At 35.2% G+C, this 23,655-nt stretch overlaps 1 pseudogene; it reads right to left on the reverse strand.

Annotated features, from left to right (window-relative positions):
- LOC128220161 (tyrosine-protein kinase SRK3-like) overlaps positions 1-23,655 on the reverse strand; it is a 62,987-nt pseudogene that overhangs the window by 33,337 nt on the left and 5,995 nt on the right.

Here is a 23,655-nt window from a genome sequence, read left to right on the forward strand (position 1 = left end):
CTGTTAACCAGCATTCAATGAATAAAAAAATCTAAGAAGCATACCCCCACCTTCATAAGCCTTTAGCATGATGGACTTGCAAAAACCAGTTAGGTTTATATCGCTCCTAAAAGGCTACCTATATGATATTATAATATGTTGCAAATAGCCACCAGTAAACAGATGTTGCCGTGACTACCTGCCAAGTGCCTGTTTTCATATGAACAGCCTCAACACCAGATATTCTATGTAATTTTACTTTATTGCCAGATATATATACATGTTATTTTTGCAAAGAGACCTTGGGCAAAATCTAAATGTATATACTCTAAAACTCAGGTGTTTTTCAAGAAAGCAGTTTAGAACTTCGACTTCTGGGAAGGTGGGGTGGGGGGGGCATGGAGGTCAAGTGAGACACTCATTAATATAATACTACTTTTCCTTTTTTTTCTTTTAACCTTTTTTAAGGTAACAACATTTCACATGAATGATTTCATTTACGTACTGTCGCAGACACTATTTGAAAGATTTATGTCCAAAGGTAACTCCTACAGACTGACACAGCTCGAGATTGTTTACATGCACTGACATGTTACTTTGAAATGCCTGGAGCCCACCTAACATCTTTTATAGCCATTTTACCCACATAAAACAAAAAAAAACACATGCAGGACCCACCTTGTCTTGATGCATATATTCTATCCCAACTGCGGGACAAGGAGTCATCCCTGTTAGAGGAATGACCTTGACCTTGTAAACAATTTGAGCCAATCATAACACAGCCTTTTGTGGGTGTCGGCAGAGCAGGGGGTGGACAAGATGGCGCCTCGTGGGGGCTCACAGGGGTGCTATCTTGGCTTAACATTAAGCCCGAGTGAAGTGACCTTGAACTTGGAAATGACAATGACATCATGTTGTTATTATTTCTAATGTTTGAATGATTACTAGTATGTCCAGAGGTGAAAATTTCGTCAAAATCACAGTAACTCCGCTGTTGTCTCTCTATTGAACATTGATAACAGTGTGACCTGTCCGCAGACTTTCCTCGACACCTCCTCTCCGATACCCTAACTTCAGCACTCCCTGAACAATGCCCAACCCCCTGCCCATCTCTCGCCCGCTCAGAGCACCGCTGGCACAAGTTCACAATGCCCCGAGGGATACCCATATCAGCCCTATACTGGGCATGGTTCATTGCTCCCATAGATACAGACTGTGTCTTACACGAACCGACTGGGCGACCAATCGATAAAACTTGTTCATTTACTCGTCCACATTTGTCGACAGCCTTTCCTCGATTCCGAAAATTTGTAAATCTCATCGAAATACTCCGGCTAACTGACTTGGGCTGTTTCTTATCCTTGTTCATTTTTTTATCACTTTTCTTTTCCATTTTCCTATTAATTTACACTGTAAAACTGCATATGTATTAAACTATGTCACAATAATTGAATTATTTTAACAGAGCAAAATTGAAATCAGTTAAGATAGAAAGATAGGTTAAGTCAAAATTTGATATCATTTCTCAGAACATAATTCAAGCCAGCTTCAGAAATTAACCATCTGAAATTCTACCAACTCCTTTCCAACATTAATGCATTAAATCAGCACTAAAACATAACAAATAAACAATCACCATCTTTTTACTTCAATAAATCTTTCAACACCCAAAACTGTTTGACACTTAAAACCTTTCAAAACAATTCAAAATGTAATGTTAGCAGTAAGAGTAACTGTTATGTGCACAATTAGCAGTAACTGTCATCCCTCACAGTGCACACACATGCACAGTTTCACTTTTTTTTCTGCCACAAACTTACATAAAAAAGTATTTTTAACCAAGCCACAAAACAATTAACAAAACAAAATACTTAGTTATATGTCAAAGCCAATCTGACAAAAGCGCTCAGAGAAGCATTATTTTCCACATTTGATATAACAGTAAAACTCCCCATTTTCCAATTTACATTGCCGTAGGGGTGAATTCTGATAGAATTCTCGAAAAAAAAACGCCTCAGAAATCCATTGCAAATGTAATTATCGCAGAGAAAATGTGCTGCTGTGAATAAGATAGCCTCTGGTATACTATATAATTACATCAGTAATTTTGTTTCCCTGTTGACAATTTTCTGTAATCAATTACTGCCATAGATCGGTATGGTGCTGGGTGTCGCCAGTAAATGAGGCTTGCAGACCACTTGAATAAATTCTGGGGATAAAATACACAATACTGCAATACGGAGATAAACACTCTCCCTCTGTTGTGCAATCTTCTCAAGATTAGCCTTAAGGATTTTTAGCTAAAGAGTTATGGAAGGGTGTTGCACCCTGTCCTTTTATGGGAGCATGCAACTCATATGGAATTGAATGCTTAAAATAATAAAATTTGAAATATTTCACTTGTTTTGTTAAACAGCTTATTATATGTTTATAAATACATAAGAACTATATATGGCATTTCAAATCTAAAACTTAATTAAATTGATAATTAAACACATTTCTGACAGACCCTTTTCTAGATACCCCACTCTTTTTAAAACCCCACATCTGGTAAATAAAAAGTCTGCTAACCTATTCTTCTCCCATGATTTTTTTCAGACTGAATGAAGAGTTAAGTATTAATGACATGACTGGATCGAAATTAAGATGATAATCTTCACAATTTCCTTCTATTTTTTTCATTATCTTTATTAATCAATTATTTTCATCAAAGTAATAGCTGGAAAGTGTAAACAGTGTTAACAGTCATAACAATGAATTAAAGACCGCCAAGGAACAAATGCCTGAATGCAGTTGTCTGTTTCTCTCCCATTGAACAAGGGGTTACCTCAACAAATATTCAAGTCATATTGTGATTTTGTAACTGGCAAACATCTGTACCAAGTTTCAGTTCAATATTTCAATATTTTGAATGTCTTTTTTAAGTTATGGCAAAGTTTTTTTAGATTGTTGAAAAATAAGAAGTTTGGCAGCCGGAGGACATCAAAACCAACGATATCACAATATTTACAACAACTTTTTTTCAGTAAGAAACAGATGAGCTAAAAACTATTATTTTGTGCAAATTTATTTATAAGCCAGTTCGAAATTTAATTTAGAAAGAAATCCATGACATGGTAGAAGGAAACCATAAGAATCCTCTCAAGTTATAAATCAAATCAATGCTAAACCATTCCTCTTCCCAGACCACTCAATACTAATACAGTAAACCATCTGTAATTAAAAAGAGAAAATCTTTCTATATTTCTGAACATCTCAAGTCATTTATCTACCAAAGTTCCAGGAAAAAAAGAATTATCAACACACAACCAAACATTTCATAACATTTAAGTTTGTAATAATATTCAAAATACTACACCTGGTAAAGAAATTGAATTAGAATTAAAAGATCAAACTTTATTTTAAATATAAAGGTAACATGTACTTCTGACTAGAAAACTACAGAATACATCTAAAATCACAATTAATCCATTGCACTGAAAGTGTTACTCGTTTTCTTGCTCATTACAAAATGCACATAAAAAACTCATCACTCCAATACACAGCTTGATCGCCTATATTTTCAAACAGATATTCAATCCGAAAAAATTACTCCCAGTTATAACAGACCCCCATCCTTCGTTATTACAACAGCAAGTTTTTGAACTGGATCCAAGCATTTTTCCACCAACATAAATAGCCCATACAGGAAGTGGTGTTTTAGAACAGTTGATTCACCATCTCTGTCTGTAAGCACTTTAATAAAGCCTTCAATCAACTTGAAAGAAATCACCCTTTCTCATCCGGGCCTTATAATTATTAGGAATGATTAGAATGCTTCTATCTTTCCTAATTTCTCACAGGGAATAGGTTTAGTTCCATACAGACTATTCACTTAGGTTTTTTTCTGTGGAAGATACATGTTATTAATTAAGTCCACAGCGTTCAATGATGTTGTGTTAAATCAGGCAAATAGATATTTCCTCTGAACCTATTGCATTTCATCAATGGAATAGTCTGAATAATTTACCAGCGTATTGTGCTTCAGTAGTTCTGGAAAATATGAATTATTTCTGCCAAGGTGATTAATGACTCTCTAATCTTAAAACTTTGTAGAATCTCAATAGTTGTTGCAGGTTTTTTTTAGATTCTTTTTGGTATTTCATGTGAATTTCTATAAGTTGCAAGAAATAACAGTCAACTTTTAATACACATGCTGGTAAACGTAATTTATATGCACAAATGGACCCTATCTGACTCTTGTCTTCATATTCTTTGGCACTTTACCCAGTAAATAAAATCATCGAGATCTGCCATGTGAATTCTAAGACAACAAACCTGAAGCATTGAGTTTCAGCCAAACCTGAAGAACGTAACTATTTTAAATACTTCCTTTACAATTTCAAAAACTAATTAAATCAACGAACCAATTGGCTGATGCTTCTAGAAGCCCACACGGGTAGCAGAAATTATGTGCCAAGTCTTAGAAAATGGCTGTCTGTCTTCTGCAGGAGCAGAAACTTCCTATTTTCAAAAGTTTATAAATGATTTCAACTGTTCCATTTAGAAAAGAGAAATATCAGTATAAAACAGGACTGCACAGCTGATAGCAATGGTACCTTTTACATTTTTTACTATAATATTCCAAACATGTAGTATTTTGTTACCAACGAGTCCCAAAAAAATTCAACATATATTGCTCCCAAAGGTGCTCGTCACATTGCCTGGATAAAGTAATACATTTATTTTATATTTTTTTATTTTTTTTAATTATTTATTTTAGTCAAAATAGTGAATATATGTCATTTAAAAGATTATTCCAGAAATTTGTATAATATATAAATAAATATAAGGTAAACATGTGCAAAAAATCATCAATTCCAAACGGACCTAATCAATAGAGCATAGTTCCTAAAATAATTGAGATTATCTAATAATTTTTACTGTTCTGATAAGGTAAGATTCCCATCTACAAGAAAAATATAACTTTTATGCTAGTAAGATTGACCTTTACGGCATATTCAAACAAAATGCACCGACCAGAAGCTGAAATTCGCCATTACGAAAGAACCGGGAGGTTGAAAAACAACAGAATTTTTCCCCCCTAAAACACGTTAAAAACAGACTGACATGCAAACTTTCCGTATGCATTACAAAGAGAAGCTTAAAATATCCTTCCTACCGTTAAAAACTCGTAAGGCGCATATTTATCCAAATCGAACGTTTTTTGTTGCAGTTTTTCTACTTTCACTTTAGGATTTTTAGGATAATTTTTTTGCACATGTTTACCTTATATTTATTTATATATTATACTAATTTTCTATCATGAAAAATTGTGGAATAATTTTTTAAATGACATATATTCACTATTTTGACCAAAATAAAAATAAAAAATAAAAAAAAATATTAAAAATAAAAAATTATAAAATAAATATATTACTGTATCCAGGCAATGTGACGAGCACCTTTGATTGCTCCACCCTAAGCCACAGTCATGTATTTAATGCCGATCACTGTGATTACACTAGGGGCAATCTGCCATGAAAAAAAATGCATACGGACCAAGTCCTGAATTATAAACCTTAAAATGTTAAGTATCAATTCACTGATGTTTGCGGGCGATTCATTGTAAACGTGAACTGTCTAAAGCTAAAAAGACTTTGTGAGATAGAATTTTTTTTTTTAAAATTCAGATAAGACTTACCATCTTTTCCAGTGGATAATAACCTCCAGTAATCATCCATTCTTTGAAAAATATGCTAAGATGGTAGAACAAAGTTTTAATTCAACAACTTATATTACCCTTAATTTCTCACATTGCGTATACCGGTAGTCGCAAACGGCCTTATTTTAGGACTAATGATAAATAAACTGCTGGTAAATAACCCCAAATAAGGCTACATTATAAGCCCAGTAAATCCATTTGAAAACCTATCAAATGTCAAGTCTATCTCTATGACTGTTTTCCTAAAATGATACCAATGAACACAGTGGTTCTTTATACAACTAGTAATACCTTTAAGACTAAATTTGTGCCGTGAATATATTATATATATATATATATTATATTTACGAGTAGCTTCCCTAGATTTTAATAAATGTCAGTGCGCGACTGTGTGAGGTTGGTTTCTATAGAAACATTGATGACATTCTCTGTTACTTGATATTTGAGTAGCTCTTACAATGACTGCTGAAAATAACTATTTAAATGGATTCACGAACTTTTAATGGTCAAATTTAGTGCCTCCTCATGCATCCTTACTGAACAAAATGAATTAAATAACAGTAGGGTCTTGAGGATTTTGACAAGCCCTAGGGCAATATTCACGTACGTCTTGAGTCTGACTTAGACACTCAGCCTCAGAAAAATGAATTCTTCAGTGTTTTAAAATGCCTTTAAATTATATAACTAGTCCATTTTTTACTAAAGATATATGCCTGATCATAGAACAGGTTAGTTTTACATATGTATACAGATTTTTTTTGAAATGTTTATCTTGTAATAGCCATTTAACCATGAAATATAAATATGCATTTCTGAGCCCATCAGTCCTGAACTCAGATTGAAGACATTATTTGTGAATAAAGGCCCTGGTAACACCACACTTTTGGGCTTAGAATGCTTTTAATGGACTAATTTCGACAAACGGTAATCTTGTATTGTGTGTCAAGAACAATAATTTTTTTTTAAATGATCATGGAATATAGTGAGATATAGAAAGGCATGCAATATATCAATCTGATTTAAGCAACCAAGGGAAATAATCCCAACTCTGCCTTGGAATTAGTCCTTGATTACTACAGCCCCATGAAGCAATATAAGTATCTATCATGTGTTTCCGGTACGGATAGAAAAATCCGACCCAAGCACGCGCGTAAGCCGGTAACGAGGCTTGCCGAGTTACCGATAACGCAGCGTGCCTGAGGGTCGGATTTTTCAGTCCGGACCGGAAAAACATGATTGATATTTTTTCTTGCATACCTAAAATTATGAGTCTGTGGAAAAATTGACGTAGAAAACGCACTTTTGTACATTTCACCAAAAAGCGCGTGCGACGTTGTGTACTGACGTCATAAAGCGCAGTAATTTTAAATAACTAAAAATATCGTTTTATTACGATTATTTGTTTTCAATTTTAATTGAAAGTCTTGCAAACATATATATTTGATTGCGCTTTAATTAAATTGCGTAATATATTTTTCATAAATCATGCAATTGTTAAATAAGAAGTGGCGCGTTGTTGCGCGTGACTCATCTTACATGGGTTATGTAAGATGGGTTTTTCCAGCACTGGTCACATGACCGGAAACACACGTCCAGTATGCAAGAATAAACTGATTAACCTAGAGTTCCTTCCTCTTACACCATCATAACCGGTTTATATGCAATATCAGTAGGCAGGGAACAAATGATTCTCCTTAGTAGGTAGTTTACGATTTCTATGTTTAATTAAATGCAAAGCAACTAAAAACTATTTAAGTCAGACCTTACATAAATCATAGGAACATTGAATTTACTACTAATAGCCCGAAAAACTATTGCAAGGTTTTTACCATCAGACTTATGCATATTCTGATGGAATATGGGAATTTATAATAAATATGCTGAGGTGTTTTAACTATACAAACATATAAAATATATAATGAATGTAACTTGAACTGAAATGGAAATCGGCAGAATGTCAAAATAACAATAAAAGTATCTATCATGTGTTTCCAGTACGGATAGAATAATCCAACTCCAGGGCACGCGCATAAGCCAGTAACGAGGCATGCCGGGTTAGGAGGGTCGGATTTTCCACTCCTGACCGGTAAAACATGAATGATATTTTTTTTGCATATCTAAAAGTATCAATTTGTGGTAAAATTGACATATAAATTGCCCTTATGTACATTGCACCAAAAAGCTTGTGCGACGTTGTTAACTGATGTCATAAAGCGCAATAATTTCAAATCACTATTGATGTCAAATAGTTCCTATAAAAATTTATTTTCAGTTTTAATTAAAAGTCTTGCACACTTATATATTTGATTTCGCTTAAACACACGTGTGGCATGCGAGAATCTCTGATCTGTTACGAAGATGACTTTGTTTGAAGGCAAAATCTTCCTATTGTGAACTAGTTCACATTGAACCATCCCATATAAATATTCACAACTGTTAAACCAAGATTTACTAGTCACATTAAAACCTTGGAAGAACAAAATACAAATTGAGTTCACATGCATTTGGTTTCAATATATTATTTTGCTTTAGAATGTTATGCACCAGTCAATTGTAACCACTGCCCCCCCCCCAAGGTCCAGGGATAAGCGGGGACTTAGACTTTCTGTCCAGCCAACCTCGGGTAAAATCCCCGTCCTGCGAGGATGAACTGATGTGTCTACAATTGACTGGTGCATTAGTAGTCAACATAGGTGTTTTTTTGGCCAGTATTTGGTTGTGTTCCCAATGGCAAAACGTATCTTTTTTTTCCCAATTTCCGAATAAAAATTCCCAATCTGTAGTTCTAAAAGTTCAAAAGAAAATATAAAAAAAGGCGATGAAAATATAAACAAAACAGTTCTTTCACCTAAATGCGTCTATTCACAGAGACATAGAATGATGTCATATCCCCGTCATGGTGAAAGGTGGATTTTCATTGGTTGAACTATATTTTTTATTCAATCAGACAGTATGTGTTAAAAACATGTGTCAATGTCAACAAAAGGATTAATTATTTAAAGTTGACAGTAAATTATTCAATGCAGAAGGGGATTAAAATAACTAATAGACAATGCTGTTCTTTGTCATGCCTCACCAACATGTTTACATTATATTATCTCTATGAGTCTGAAAGTCATCATTTTTAATAGACAACCGATTTTGTATCAATTTTAAGAGGAAGGTAAGCCCATTAAATTGTCTCTGAAATTTTTAAGAACTTTTTAATCAAACAATTGACTATTTCAAAGAGTTATTACAAGGGATTAAACAATGTAAGGTGTTAACGGAGTCAGTGCATATTATGTTGAAAATACCAATGTTATTCATTATAGTATTATATAAATTATATCCTTTGTAATTATTTATGAAGAATTTCCCAATTTTGCCAAAAATGACACGAAAATTCCCAAACTCACGGGTATAGGTCATATTCCCAAAATACTGGGAAAAAAACACCCTGCAACATAATATATATTTTGAACTTGCCAATTTACACGTATTTTTAATAGTAAATCAGCAGTCAGCCATTACTGACTGCAATCAGGTGAAGTGGTAGATACAGACTGTGTAAGTGGTCAGTTGACACAAGTTCATGAAGACCACTAAAAAAGTTAAAGATTGTTAGTATGTACTTACACAAAATTATTGGTTATGGGACTATGTCACATCAAAACATCTAATTTTGAAAGTACATACTTCCAGCCTTTTACCATTAATATGTGATTATCCAGAATGGGTGTTATAGCATCATATCAATGGTATCAATATATCTGCTGCTTTTAAACACACATTGGTCTGAATACTGTCAAGTCAATAAAATATTAAACTTATTCTATCAAATACAAGCAGTTATTTGTAAGTGATGGATGTAATGAATACAAGAATAAACTGCCCCTAGAAAATATTCTGACATTAATCAGACAATTCTGTCACCAAATCATGACAGTTCATATGATAGAATTACTATATTTATATAACCACACCTCACATAAAGATCATGCCGCAGTGCAAATTAATAAGTATGTTACAATACAACACTGATATCAACTTAGAACAACACAAGAAAGAAATTGCAGATCCCTGTTGTTGTTTTTTAACTATATCATTTCAAGATGATTTTGTAGATAAATATATTGTATAAATATGGTTCCATAATGGTATTATTCTTAGGTGGATCAATGTACAGCATACATTACATATCCCACTTGGGTGACACATGGCTGTCTCTTGTTTTTAGGAGCATCAATTCTAAATTCAAAGACTTTAAAATAGATAGCACTCTGTTTTTTAAGGCTTATGGGCATGGCAGGTTTTTCAAACCACAAGCATTTTTGTGTGTATATATGTTGTGTATCGGTCATGTACAGAACACTTTTATGTTAGAACAAAATTTGTCAAAATCATGTGAAGTTATCCCTTAAATTTGCACGACACAGCATAATTCATTTCAAGACAAGACAATAAAATATATTTTGGGACATAATTGTTCTTGTGCTATTGTCAAAAACATAATGATGTGAAAAAAACTTTAAAATAAATGATGTGAATGAAACCATGAATAGAGAGTAACTCAATCTGGCGTGACTGGAATATATTACAGCACATTTAGATAATTTTATCAACTCTTTATGAATGAACTGTAATGCAAGCCCTCCCCAAGGTGTAGAATTATCAAGGTCAGGTAATATCATACCCACTCATTGAGAAGTTAAGGTGACACTTCAACCTAGTTTCAAAACAATAATAAACATTTAATTCAGTTTGGGATGAACATCCCCAAATTCTCGGAGTAAGACTTTAATAGCTTTATTATGCACTCACATTTTTTTGGTTTTGGTGATTCCAACCGAAATGACAAAACATTTGCAAAATCTGTGTGATATATGATGACATTAAATATCAAGACCATACATTATTATAAGACTGCAGCTTCATTTCAATGAATACATCCATAAAGAAAAGATAAACAATTAAGCACTTGCAGAATTTTGCAAGCTTTCCCAAAAGTCATTCGCAGTATTCAAATTTCACTCTTTAGTTTACGGTTACGTGCAGTGATTTAAAAAAAATAATTGGCACCTATGCCACCAAAACCAAACTTTGGGAAAATATAAACTCATGCCAAAATACCAGATATCAAATATACATGTTTTGACTTTTCATGTAGAGTCCATATGTATTAGAGCTGGTTTTCTCAACATACTTATTCATTTTACCAGTCACTCTGTTTATAGTATCTTTATAAGGAAAACATTAATATTTTGTGGAAAAAATAGAAACATTTGCAAGTGGAAACAGCCATAAGAAGGAAGCAAATTGCACCAAGAAATGTCACTGAAACAATTTTGAACCCTTATTCTTATATAACTGCTTAAAAAACATTTGTAACAAGCCCTTTCAACAAAATCAAAGGATCTTTAAGTAGTTCTCTATGTAGAATTGAAGGTCGACCAATATAAAGTTCAATGGTTTGTGCACTTGCTTCACGTAAAGGCATCCCAGATTCACTAACCAGCCTGGGGACAAGTGAGTTTGGTTTGTGATCACAAATCTAACAAGTGGGTTTCCCTCAGGTACTCAAATTCCCCCAAAACACTCTCAGCCCAACATCATGCCAATGAGAGTGATTAATTTATATAATTCTGGAATAACTTTATTCACAACTGTAAACAATTCTTGAAGGAAGACTGTCACAGTTTCACTTACTCTGCCAATTATACAATGTCATACAGGTGTGTAAGGCATTATTGCGTTTCTTTTATCATAAGAAATTCACTATTATATCATGTTATTAAAAGCTCTTTTTTCATTCTCTAATAAAACATTCAATTTGATTTTTCTCCCTTATGGCATACAAAACAAGGCATACTGAGGAAATCAAAAGAAAAAATATTTACTAATATATTCATAGTTTTTTTTCTTACCAAATTCAGGCAGAAATTACATGTAGGTCCCATTCAAAATGCTCAACAATTTCTCAATTTCTGTCATTGTATTTTTACAAATTATGCCAACAAAAGATCAGACCTCCCAACTGCTGTAAAAAATGAAACTTTATCACATGCTTCGTATTTTTTTCTAGTTCTAAAGTATTCTTATTCATTTCTAGGAAAAAGTGATATTCACATTTTCATCAAAATGTTACTTTTTTCCTAATCAGAAGGATCCCTCCTGATTCCTTAAATAGTGTGAGTCAAGAAGACACTTGATTTATTTGTTTTCAATTAAGAACCATTTACAATAGCTTTTCTCTAGAACCTAACAGCAGCTGCATTTCTGTGTTTCTTGTAACATTAAATAAATATGAAAATTACAAGGCCACTTCTAGCATTACAGACAAATGTGACCTTGGTGACATTACAAAGGTCACAAATTATCTCATTACAAACCCCAGGGATCAAATTTAAGCATACTCGCTAAATGCAAGTCAGTTTTGCTGATAGCTACCTCATAAAAAATCTACTCGCTAAAATTCACGAGTCCCATATTTCAAAACAAAATACTCAAAGACGAATGGTTATGAGTATGCAACGAATATAATGTCTGCTAAGACGCTTTACAACGCATAAAAGGTAACCATTAAACGCTTTTGTGACACTAATTTCGTGTGCTGATCTGATGACGTACACAAATTCCAACACAGTAATCTCCCTTGACAAGCAGAGAAGTACAGCAAGGGGAAGAAACCACTGTTTGTGTGTGCGATTCCATACCATTTGGGTTTTTTCCTGAATGTTACAGTGACATTGTAAGACAGAAGTTTTATTCAGACTAATTAAATATGTGAAATGAAAAAATGTCTATTGTTCTATTGATTAAAATAATTTTGTCATGTGTTCTTACGAAAAAGTAATGTTTGACACAAGTTTGTTCATTAAACATTTAACTAGAACTCACTTGTATTGACACATTTGGCAAGTTATTTTAAAATCTGTCCATACAAGGGAAAGTTACAGCCCGGACACGACAACCTATACTCTATGTCCCTATATGCAGCACTCCATTGTGAATAAACACTATGTGCGACCTTGACCTTTGAGGCAGGGACACGGGTCTTGCACGCGACACGTCGTCTTGGTATGTGGAACACATGTGGCAAGTTATTTTAAAATCTGTCCATACAAGAGAAAGTTACAGCCTGGACACGACAACCTATACTCTATGTCCTTATATGCAGCACTCCATTGTGAATAAACACTAAGTGTGACCTTGACCTTTGAGGTAGGGACACAGGTCTTGCACGCGACACGTTTTCTTGGTATGTGGAACACATTTGGCAAGTTATTTTAAAATCTGTCCATACAAGGAAAAGTTACAGCCCGGACACGACAACCTATACTCTATGTCCTTATATATGCAGCACTCCATTGTGAATAAACACTAAGTGTGACCTTGACCTTTGAGGTAGGGACACAGGTCTTGCACGCGACACGTCCTACACCAGACACAATAATGCACCTTCTTAAAGGAAACTTTTTAAACATTTGGACATCAATAATATTCCCACAAGGTAGCCAATTCATATAAATGTAAAATATCCACTGTAAGAAATTCACATGTACAACAATATACAACTACCAAAATTTTTTGTTCTTTTACAAAATCCAATCCTGGCATGACACTGTTTGTTGTTTACAGGAAAAACAAGGTTTTTGACTTCGAGTTATTTTGGATAAGTGGCAGTCGGTTTGATGTGTAAAGTTGATTTTCTAAAGATGTTGAAATTGATTTTTTATTTTGTTGATAGACTGGGCAGAGTTAAAAGCTCATTCAATGCTTTAAAATCTTGATACGCTAATTGCAAAAAACAGTAGGCCTCTCTTTTAGGAAGGATTTGCCAAATCGCAACTATTTGTAGTAACTTCAACTAGATGACAATTGGGTGACCTCATCTGCTCAACAAATGCATGATAATCAACAATTTGAAAGTTATCAAAACACGACCTTTGACCTCGTATTGCATTTCTATGAAAATGATGCATAGCTTCAACTTAAAGGCTTAAATATATTATATAAGGCTACCTAATCAAGACAGGAAGTGATCGCGGCCATGTTGGATTTTGACATTTCACACTTGCGAACCACTCCTACGTTAAAATGTCCATCAGTGGCCAAAATGACCGTAGCATTTTGCCGCATACAAATTAAATTCGTAATTTTATGTTTTTCTTGATGCTTACCTTTTCAAAACAATGCAAGGTTATTTCCATTAGGTTATTATCAAAAGGTAAACACAATCGTTTGGTAAATCGTTCCTCGTGTTGATTTTCTAAATTAAGGTCAAGGATACAGGTGCGCGCGGAAACTCCAGTGACGTCATAATTGGGGAAATCCCAGATAAACTCACCTGTGTAAATTGGACAAGATTGTCGGGTGTCGGGCCTGAAACTGCTCATATTTCCTGGGATCGATGTAAACGCAGCAAAATATCGCATGTTGACACCTTCGTCATTTGACGTTGTACTGAAACCAATTAAAAAAACAAGACATTAAACAATAAGAAAAAGTCTTAAACCAGAAATACACGAGCGCCACACCTCCCGACCCTACCCCGAGAATTTCTAGTCGTCAACTTAACGGTACCGGCATGTGTTGTGCGACAAAATATGAATATAAGAAAATTCCGTTAAAAGTATTTTTTGAAGGGAGACGACTTCAGCCATCTGAACCAGCTGTCTGATAACAGTTGTCTGAAGTTAACACCTGAATGTTAATTCCATTGGTAAGAACCTTTGAAAAAGAAAAACTGCAGACTCAACTCAACGTTTGCCTCCCTTTTCAACTTATTGGCACCACAGCGGAAGATATGTTGGAGCCTTTTCATCGCATAAAAATATGTTGCGACTACAATGATTCCCAGCTATGCTCCTGAGTCAAATGGTCTCGTGCATACGAATAACTAGCCTGCATCATGGTAGTGTAATAGAAAGATAAATTTCTACCACCCAGATTTACTCTTTCTTGAGAAATCGAGAATTTTCCGGAGTACAGTTTCCTAATTTGGAAGCGCTTGTTTCCCAATCTGGCCGGAAAAAAAGACATTTATGCATTCCATGCAGGTGTGATTGATCGGGAAACGTAGCAGTTTTCTTTTACTACCATTACTTCGAAAAACACACTAAAAAGCATATGATTTTCCCCAAATATCGGGGAAATTAAAAACAACTTTTAACGGTAGGAATTTAGAATTATTTTTCTAACATACAACCTCGGACTCTCTGTAAAATGAATATCTTTATGCAGAGAGCATGTTTACCAGACACCATATGGCAAGAACGGGCGACAAATTGACAAATGTTTCCCGTATGGGAACTCACATTAACATATGTGGAATCCGCTTGTTCCCCGATCAGATAATTTCTTCCACTGCACATTAAGTATCAAACAGAAACAATTTAATTTCACTAAACTCATCAACCTTTGTTTTAAACATGAAGTGATCATATTGGTAAATAGTGGTAACATGTTGTTGTTGTTATTTTTTACCTTATTTAGACACGGGACCAAGATCTGTTGGAAACTGTTAAAAATGATATTGTACGAAGCATTGGTTTTTTTAACTGTGATATAAACAGGCTTCCATCTTATCTGCGATGTAAACACTGAGATATCTTCCATATTATGTACGATGTAAACACTGAAATATCTCCCATCTTGTGTACGCTCTATGTACTAAGATATCTTCCAAATTATGTACGCTGTATGTACTGAGATATCTCCCATCTTATGTACGCTGTATGTATATACCGAGATATTTCCCATATTGTGTATGCTGTATATACTGTGATACCTCCCATCTTATGTACGCTGTGTATACTGAGATATATCCCATCTTATGTACGCTGTGTATACTGAGATATCTCCCATCTTATGTACACTGTTAATACTGAGATATCTCCAATCTTATTCACGCTGTTTATAATGAGCTATATCCCATCGTATGTACAATGTATAAACTGAGATACCGCTCATATTTCGTACGATGAGTATACCAGCTATATCCCATCTTATGTACGCTGCTTATACGGATATATCTCCCATCTTATGTACGCTGCTTATACGGAGATATCCCCCATCTTATGTACGCTGTTTATACGGATATATCTCCCATCTTATGTACGCTGTTTATACGGATATATCTCCCATCTTATGTACGCTGTTAATACGGATATATCTCCCATCTTATGTACGCTGCTTATACGGATATATCTCCCATCTTATGTGCGCTGTTTATACGGATACATCTCCCATCTTATGAACGCTGCTTATACGGAGATATCTCCCATATTATGTTTACTGTTTATAATATGTCCCATCTTTGTACAATGTATATACTGAGATATCTCCCATCTTATGTACGATGCATATACTGAGATATCTCCCACCTTATACACGCTGTTTATTATGAGATATCTCCGATCCTATGTACACTGTCTATACTGAGATATCTGCCATCTTATGTACGATATATATACTGAGATATCTCCAATCCTATGTACGCTGTACATATTGAGATATCTTCCATCTTATGTACGATATATACTGAGATATCTCCAATCCTATGTACCTGGGATTATCTTCCATCTTATGTACTATATATACTGAGATATCTCCAATCCTATGTACGCTCTGTATGCTGAGATATCTCCAATCCTATGTACCTGAGATATATTTCATCTTATGCACAATATATACTGAGATATCTCCAATCCTATGTACCTGGGATTATCTTCCATCTTATCTACTATATATACTGAGGTATCTCCAATCCTATGTACGCTCTGTATGCTGAGATATCTCCAATCCTATGTACCTGAGATATATTTCATCTTATGCACGATGTATGCGAGATATCTTCTATCATATGTACGATGTATATACCGAGATATTTCCCATCTCATATACACTGTATATATTGAGATATCTCCCAACTCATGTACGCTGTATATTGTGAGATATCTACCATATTATGCATGCTGTATATACTGAGATATCTCGTATCTCATGTATGTTGTATATACTGAGGTATCTCCCATCTTATGTACGCTGTATATACTGAGATATCTCAAATCCTATGTATCTAAGGTATCTTTCATCTCATGTACGCTGTATATACTGAGCTATCTCCCATCCTATGTATGCTGTATATACTGATATATCTCAAATCCTATGTATCTGAGGTATCTTTCATCTTATTTACGCTGTATATACTGAGGTATCTCCCATCTTATGTACGCTGTATATACTGAGATATCTCCAATCCTATGTATCTGAGGTATCTCCCATCGCATGTACGCTGTATGCTGAGATATGTTCTATCCTATGTACGATGTATGCTGAGATATCTTCTATCCTATGTACGATGTATGCTGAGATGTCTTCTATCCTATGTACGATGTTTATGCTGAGGTATATAGCGTACACTTCGTCATCAATTATGACTTCGTTTTCAGTTTAGTTTGCAAAACTTTGAAACGTTATTTGAGTGGAATTCATAAAACGGCCATGAAGAAAATTTAGGCTCCGTCATTAAACAATTATCCAAATGACCACTTAACGTCATTTGTCCTCTAGCACTTGTTGTGTCTCTCATCTGCTTTCCATGAACGTATATACATGTAATTATATGTACATTTCTTTACAGCCATTCCATACCAATATGTAAAGAACATTTATTATCAGGGCAATTCATAAATTGCTTTTATATACTTATTTATTGCTTTTAAAAGTAATAGACAGTCTTTCAATTAAATGATTGCAAATAGGACGCGAATCGTTTTTGTTTTTTTATAGTTGTTAATATGGATAGTATTTTCATTGAATTCCGACCATATGGAAATACGTTTAAAGTTAGAGAGCTGTCTTCTAGATTTCAAATGGTGATTTTAATAGTACTACTGTGATGAGTGTTTTCTATTTATTTTAATAAAATTGAGTCAAGCTCACTAAACTCTGAAGGATAGTTGTTTTTCCCGCCACAATGGTACGAAGCCGACGTGCTAACGTAAATAAATAAGTTGTTAAGTCGGCATGCCTTACATGACCACGTTCCTCCGAAGTTTGTTGGTTTAGAGCGCCCCTAAGCGGAAACGTGCATTTTGGCGCAAACGTTGTTAAAACAGTAGAATAATATAATTTTACTGCTTTCTTTATAGTATGCGTATATAAGAAAAAGTTATTAATTTTAAGTTTTATGACAGAAAGCTATTAATTAGGACACGCCATTTGACTACAGATACCCATCGGTGAGTGTGACGTATTTATTTCGAAAACGATTGACGATTGTTTGTTCCAAGTTTCATTAAAATCGTCCGACATACATAAGTAGTTCTTCAACTCAACTCAACTCAACTCAACTCATAATTTATCATTATAAGTAAATCAACTTTCTAGAAGTACATCACTAAACGCAAAGGAAAGAAAACAGGACAAGATAACACGGGTGAGAAATTATATGGTTTTTGCTTGTCCGATATCATTGTACAAATTGGCTAGTCGACTAGTTTGTTAGCCAATTATGTTGTCAGATAATGATTTATAACAAGATCTGCATGTTTTGTTGTATTTATCTTCACATTCATCAGCCGCGCCAAGAGAGTTCAATATCTGTATGTGTAACCGTCTCGTAATTGATAAACTATTATCTGGCGGTCGCATCTGCTGAGAAAATATGGTGATTTCATTGAAAGATTGTTTGAGAAAAGAATACCACTTAACTTCGTGCGAAGATATAGTTCAAGCAAATACTGCCAGCCAGATACCGCAAATGGCTTAACTCCACGTAGGCAGTTTTGGCCCAGGACTGCACACAATAGTAATAAAACAACTCCAAAAATACTTGTAAAACTGAAAGTTTAGGGGTTTTTTTGCTTCAGGTAAGAATTTTAGCAAGTGTTTTATTTAAATGTTCCTTTCGCTGTTATTGTGTGTGTGCGTGTGCGTGTGCGTGTGCGTGTGCGTGCGCGAGTAATCGGCTGATATGGGTGTGAGTGCCTGCGTGTTTTGTCTTCATTTCAAGATATAGTGTAATAAAAAGCAACTAAGCGCATCTTGCATAAAACAAACAAACACACAAACAATCAATTCTGGTCCATCTCCGCATGAATGAGAGAACATAATTTAGAAGTTTTTAATCCGAAGTGTTCTTATGTTGCAGATCATCCATAACTAAGAACAGCATTTTCTAAGAAATATATTGAAGACAACCCGAGTAAATAATTAACGCATCGGCCACATACCTTTCTCCCCTTAATTAATGACCGCAGTTTCGCCTGACGTCCGGGACTTGCTCGCTAGGCTGACGTCCCACGGTGCCCCGGATTTAGAATTAATACAGGACTCTTACACATCTATGGAAATATTATTCTGATTGATTAAGATCGGGAATTTGCAAACCAAAAACGGCGTGATCAGACGCCTTTGGTGCCGGCCTTGTAATCCGTCATTTTGGAGGGTCAAACGAGCTGCCTATGAATATTCAGCTGGATGTGTTTTATGCTAAACCACGTACAAGTATACGAACTTCGGCGCCCTAACACCAAAATGTAAGGGTCGCCAGTGTAACATTAAATTTTGACCCCGTTGCATACTGAACCCTAGTTCTGGAATCCATAACTTAAATGTAGATTTTTTATGTTTACTACATATTAAAGTTATGGCGTAACCCCAATTCCAGTTTCAACCAGTGTCAACAGACTACGATGATCCAATAAAATGCTACAAGTGAAATAACAGCGTAACATAAAACTGTCATGAATTCTGGTTTGCTTTGGCTACGGCGTTCTCTTCAGCAAATACGTCCCAGAAGGGGGATATAAAACGTTTCCACTCAAATTCTGTAGCTTATTGACCACATACATCATATTTCAACGAATTACTCAATTTTTATCGTAAAAAAACTGCGCTGGCCGACCGTTAATAAATGGCCCTTTGTTGAAAAGTGATTTTACCACGCAGTCCGATTGGCTACATCAATCTTAGATCCAATTTTGGATCCCAACCCCACATTAGTCGGGTAAATTTTGAAAACGTTGAAACTGGGTACTTATTACCATGCGGTAAAAATTTGGTCGGTCGATTATTGAGCCGACCAGCCAGCTATGGTCGGTCTCGACATCGGGTTAGCCGTTCTGGAATTTGGTCAAACATTCGGTCACTGCGTTCAAACAGAGAATCAACCGGCGGATCAGATTCAAACCACGACTGCATTCATGAACCTGCCCAGCGGGTGGTCGGTCAGTTGTCCCCTCCGATGGGTCATCTGTCTGTAAACTGGTCACCCGCTGCATCTCGGTCCGTAAGTAGGCTTTTGTAATTAGACTGTATGTAAGAGCGTTATTGTCGTCATTGAGGAATGGCTTCAAAGCAATATTCAGTATTATGCTTTAAAAGGTTTTTAACTACATATTTAAACAGAAACATAAGGAATAGGAAAATAAAGTTATTATTGCTTGTTTATTTTCTTTTTTAAAAAGTAAGATATTTAACCAACAAACTATAATGGAGACCTAGAAAGGCCGTAGGCGTGACAAGCGTGATTTTACTCTTTTTTTATACAATTCTGTTATCAGACATTAATCCAAAAAATGAGAAAGACCCCAAACTTTAACCAGTAAGTGCCTGTCATTACCTAGGAATAGGTAATGTAAGTTCATGAATTTAATTACAATTACCTAGTTTCATAACAGTAACTGATACACCCTTATATAGTAGAATATATAAACATTGTTTATCTCGCAAGGTATAGCTAGTGTCAATTTTAGTAAATGATATCAGATTTTGAATTTGTTGTAGGTAAAGTAAGACAGGGTCTTCCAGTCAAAACTTTGTCAATTTCTGCGTGATTATCTATAATTGTATTTTCCCCTCGGTTCCTAACACATATTTTTATTCTTCGGCTTGCTTTCATATTCACATTAACGTTGCAATATTTTGAACGCATTCAAATACAGTGGTATTTTAATTCGCACTATTTTAACCGCATAGCATCATACGCCCCACCTCAGTGTGTGTATACCACGTGATAAATTACGTCATATATGCTACGTCGGAAGGCAATATTTTGCTTAAAATGAAGAATTAAATCAAAGATAACTTTTATTTTACTACACCATTTTCAATGAAACAAAGGGCAGTCTATGCCGCTTTAAGAGCACCGCCTTCGTTTTATTACCGGAGTTTGATAAGGTGATTAGTTTCCTCAAACACTTCGACAAACCTGTTTCCAAAATAATGTTTTGACAGTCATCCGTCAGACGGCCGGATTGTAGAAAGGTTTGTCGAAGTGTTTTAAGAAACTAAACCCTCATTCAAACTCTGGTAAAAGACCGCAGGCAGGACACCGTAAGCTGCGTAGACTGCGCAACGTTTCATTTTAAATGGTGAAGAAATGGTGAAGTTAACTTTGTTTAAAGTCTTTATTCGAAGCAAAAAGTTGCCTTCCGACGTAGCATTTATGACGTAATTTATCACGTGGTATACACACACTGCACCTTGTAACACCAGCGCATTAATTCTTTTAACATGTCAAAAATTACATTTGACAATACCTGATTTCGTTTTGCGGTACTGGAGTTGGTACAGCCTGAACACGGTAGAGTCGGCACTTATTTCGTAGGTATGGTCCGGTTACCTGAACCATAACCATGTCTGCTAACTTACCTCACTTGCGGATAAGTTGCATAGTTGTATACAATTGGCCTCATATACATGTATTTTCAACAGTAGTATTGCGTTGCTGGAGATATATATATTAATCGGTATGGTATCGCTCCAAGGACTCTGAATGAAACGGCCCTAGTACTTAAATACGCTCCCTGGAAACCTCGCCTACAGCTGCGGAGACTTCCAGTATATTTACGTGATTTGCTAATTATCCATTCCATGTTCAGACAGATACATTACAATGGCGGCCTTGTTATACGTTGTCAGCAAGTGATGGATGAAGGACGGGGCTGGATTTCTCTTAATCAATGCGCGTGTCAAGTTTATGACTGTTTGGCCTAGGACGAGCATTGAAAAGCAACTTGTTTGAATATCGAGTACATTCTCTTCCGGGATCCGTGTATAACATTGTCAGAACTTCATGCGTAGGATTTACGTGAAATATTTCCGTGTCTACGGCAAATCAATGTCGTAAAACCACCGATGCAAACCTTTCATGCAATGAGCAAAAAACACTTTTCCGCTGCATTATGTTGGCAGTTGCAATACTGAGCGTTTCAATGGGGCCATAAGAGGTTGGGTCGTAGTTTAATTTTCATGAAGTTGCAAGTTTATTAGTTCTTAGAACGTTATCTATAATGATTGCAATGTGAAGCAAATGACGCAGTTTCGAAGAGTTGCATGTGGCAGTGACATAGCTTGTTACAACATATACCCTTATTGCGTGTCAATAGTCACTTCAGATTCAAACTTCGTTCAATTACATTATCAACAGCACATAAAGTACCGACGGAGATATATTTAGTCCTAAAAACATCCACACTCATCCTCTATGTTATTGTCCCTTTGTTTGGAGACATCTCTACTATGAAAGTTTAGCCAATTCTAAAGTCATCAAAATTATCTACTTCCACGCGCTCAATTACTGACATGTATTTTTGCAAGAACGTTTGTTCTTGGAACAGTGTTATATTTCTACAACTGTATATGTACCTTGTATACGTATCTTGAGCTGGAATACTTTATTTTTGCAAAACCATTATAAAAACCACTTTTGAAATGTCTTGTTATTAATGCATAGTTTACAATATTAAGCAAAATACATGCGTGTATTCCCCGCCATGAAAGGAAATGTGAATTATGTTCATCGAATGATCTTGAAGACGAATATCATTTTGTATTATTATTATGTGATATATAGAAACAATTAAGAGATCATTATATACCTAGTTATTATCTTGCCAGACCGAATACGTTCAAATGAATTACTCTTCTTAACTCTGAAAAGAAGTAATTGTAACATAAGCTGCCTGTATTTATCATGGAGGCAAATCAGAAATGAGACTCTGTAGATAAAATTCAACTGGATGCAATTTGCTATCTTAAAACATTGCGTTATTATATGACCATAATCATGTATTATTGTATGCGTCTCTGCATGCGTTGATGACTGTTTCTATGACGACAAACTGTATGTGCTTCTGTTCTGTTCTGTTCTGTTCTGTTCAGTTATGTTCAGTTATGTTCAGTTATGTGCTGTTATGTTCTGTTATAATTGTTTCCTTTACGTTCAAACGAGTCTTGAGAAAAAGGAAATAATTCACGCTTTAAACATCGTACATGTTTTCTGCCTTTAACCAATGCTTATACATGTTTTCTGTCTGCCTTCGATAACTCCTTTTACATTTTTTCTGGCATGTATACATTTTTAATGTGGGCAGTATGCACATAAAACCATACATACAATGCCAGTGTTTGTCCAACAGAATGGCAGGGACTAGTTCTCGTCCATTCATTTATTACTTTAACTTTATTGTCAGATCAATGCCGATAATCTGGGATGCCATAACAGTGATCTGCGAACTGATATTGCCCCTGGAAACCAATTTCGGGCCCCATGATTAGAGCAAACAGTAATTATACGCCTGGATATGGCATATTACTCACAAGCGATCTTGTCTATGAGTTCTTGCGGAGAAACGTAGTTGTTAGTTATCCTAATATGGGATTTATTGTAGACCTCTTCACAGAGTCGTGTGCACTGAATGTCCAGCTCAAGTATTTATTCCTGTTAAAATGTTGCAATTCATATTTTAAGTTGTGTTTGTTGTTTGTCACGTTGAGCCATATTCAACTTATGAAATTATGAAAACAGTTTCTTTATGATGAGGTTTCAAAAGGTATACACTCTAATATGCACCCCCTCCTCCCCATCTTTGAAAACAAAAGTTCAAGGACTACCCGCCCCACCCTCTTTGAAAAGAACAGTTCAAGACCACCGCCCCCCCCCCGCCCTTTGAAAAGAAAGGTTGTAGACCACCCCCACC

Source organism: Mya arenaria, chromosome 15 (assembly GCF_026914265.1).
Source record: "Mya arenaria isolate MELC-2E11 chromosome 15, ASM2691426v1".
Taxonomy (NCBI): Eukaryota; Metazoa; Mollusca; class Bivalvia; order Myida; family Myidae; genus Mya; species Mya arenaria.